At 41.8% G+C, this 2,725-nt stretch overlaps 1 pseudogene; it reads left to right on the top strand.

The window, feature by feature from the left end:
• Nucleotides 1-350: 350 nt before the first annotated feature.
• On the top strand, nt 351-450 carry LOC117723550 (U6 spliceosomal RNA; annotated as a pseudogene).
• Nucleotides 451-2,725: the final 2,275 nt, after the last annotated feature.

The raw sequence follows: 2,725 nt of genomic DNA, 5'->3' as shown, positions 1-2,725 counted from the left end.
CATGAAGTTTAAGTCATAGTTTAACTTCCTGTCATCTGACGCCCCCAAGCAGCAGGTTTACAAACACAGACAGAACAACAGCCGGGCTGCAGGAGGGGAGAAAGGAAGCTGGTGTTATGGGGACAGAATTTCAGCTGGGAGTCATGATAGATTTTGGTGCCATGGTATGGTAATGGTTGTACAACAGCTGAATACCCACAGTGCCACTGAGCCATGCACAGGAAAACAGCAAGCTCCACGACTCGTGCATCATCACAACGATTTTCCCATTCTTAAAACTTGACGGGAAGACCATGTATATGTGAAGTTACTATTTTTAAGTGAATTTAAAAATACTTCAGTGCGCTCGTTCACTCAGGCATTGTATGCACTAAAGCTAAAACAGTACAGAGATAAGCCTGGCCCCTGTGCAAGGATGACATACAAATTCATAACATTCATAAAGCATTACATATTGTTAAACAATATCCAAACTGTTAATTAAAAAAAAATCTAAGAAAACAACACAAAGTCAACAAATAACAGGAATTAATACACCTCTCTCCATAATGTCAACAAATATCAATGGTTTCAATCCCCCCCAGATAAAAAGATGCAGACATGCAGAGTAGACACATATACAACGGAATAGCAGCCAACTGTAAATAAAAGAAAATGAAATGTACAGGAAAGTGTATGGCATTGAAAGAAAGACTATTCTGAGTGAGGTAGGCTCGACTCCAATGCTCTCTGTCATTTCAGGATCCTAGCTTCTACTTTAGTCTGCTGTGTTTAACATAGAATACATAGAAGCTAGAAAAGATGGAAGTGGAGGGAAGATTATCTTAAAGTCGGTTATGTTAGTATAAAAAGTAAAGAAGGAAGACACTGTGGGTGAAAGGTCGAAGCAACAGGTAGGCAGGGTAAAGGAATTAGGGAGAGGAAATGAAGTCAGGGCATGTGAGCTGCTCTATTCCTTTTTAGTCCTGTACTGCTGTGGCTTGGGTGTATTCATTTATGTACTAGTCTGGCTTAGGCCAAGTCCAGTCTATATTGTTTAAAGGAAGGAATTTAATATAGAGGATTGGTCACAACATCGAAAGGAATGTGAATAGTTGGGAAATCAGCGTTCAAAAATTCCAGAGAGCCTCAGCCGCCTCTAGATTAGAGAGTCAGGTGAAAGAGCTGGATTAGGGCCTTGAGACACAGCAGCCTGCCAGGTAAGATGTAAACACAGGGAGGAAATTCAACCCAGACCATGGCTACTTCCTAAGATGATGGGTGGAGAGTGAAGCCAGGGAAAGAGACAAAGAAAGAAGCCAGGAAGAACAAAAAGACAGTAACAGAGAAACAGACAGACAGACCGAGAGACAAAGGACAGGTCTTTTTAATTTTGCCATGTTGAGCTCTCATGGGCATCTTCCAGTGGCTGAACCCATTGAGAGTCTCAGAAGCAGCCAGAGTAGTCATAACTCCCGTCATTCCCCAGCTGAGCTTAGGAAGGGTAGATCAGCCAACAGCTTCCTAGTCCAAGAAGTCAAACCTAAGCAAGGTCCCAATCCCCTCATGACCAAAACCAAGTCAAAAGCAAACCTTTTAAAAATGAAGATTTTTGTAGACACTGCAAATGGTCAGGCTCGCGTGCAAAACACGCCGCTGCATATGCTAGCTCTATGGCACCGAGTAAATTTTTTTAATCTCTCTGTATCCCAGTTGTAAACAAAGAGAATTACAGTCTACTTTCTCAGAAATGTCATGAGATATTGTGGGAAGAAAGAAAAAAAAAAAGACAAGCCTTGAAAGAGAGTCTTTCACGTTCTCAAAATCTGCACTTAGTAAGCAGAGGCCTTCGGGCTGGGTTGGGGTTTTCCATACTCAACAGTGGTACATAGATCATCTCAGCTTTCTCATGTATAAATACAGATCTTTATACAGAATACATAGTTCATGAAACTGAGCCTATAACACATGTGTTCAGACATGAATGCAAGCAATTTTATCTTTAAATGAAACACTTAACTATGATATCTTCCATCCCCATGTTACCCACACCCTCTAGAAAAGTCTCTAGAGTCCACAGGGAAAAAAAAAAGAATCTTGCTTCTACAGGTTATCTATTCCCCCCACCCCCACACACACACCAAAGACATTCAAACACACACAGAAAGTGAAGCATCATTAGCTGGAAAGTGTATCTGAAGAAAAAGCCCAATGTCTCTTTCAAAAGAAGAGCCATAGAGTTACATTGAAACAAGGGAGAGCAAGCCTTGAAGCTCTGATGGACCAGAGGGATGTCCAAAGTATATGCGTATATTCCTGGGGGTAGGGGTCAGATGTTTTGGCTTCTGTAAGGAGGAAACTGTGGCTTGTAGCAAGGCTGGTTTCTCTATGGAAAGACTAAATAAGGCAATGTTAGAAAACAACCTAAGGGCTTTAGTGGAACATCACTGTCTGTGTGCACATGGGAGCATCCGTGTGCATGTGTGCATGTGTGCATGTGGGGGGCCAAGGTGCAGAAGTGTGCTATGATTATCTCCAATATCAGAAGATCTGTCACCCTTTTCTGACCTCAGTGAGCACCCATAGTCACATGAACAAGCTCTCTCATGCACACACAACACACACACACACACACACACACATACACACACACACACACACTTTAAAAATTAAGATGAAAATTGAAAAAGTATCGAAAATGCAATCACTTGCTAAGAATTCTCAGCTAGTCTGTGTACAGCTGCTG

This window comes from Arvicanthis niloticus, chromosome 18 (assembly GCF_011762505.2).
Source record: "Arvicanthis niloticus isolate mArvNil1 chromosome 18, mArvNil1.pat.X, whole genome shotgun sequence".
Taxonomy (NCBI): Eukaryota; Metazoa; Chordata; class Mammalia; order Rodentia; family Muridae; genus Arvicanthis; species Arvicanthis niloticus.
The sequence above is the reverse complement of the archived record's forward strand: the minus strand, read 5'-3'. Positions and strand labels throughout refer to the sequence as shown.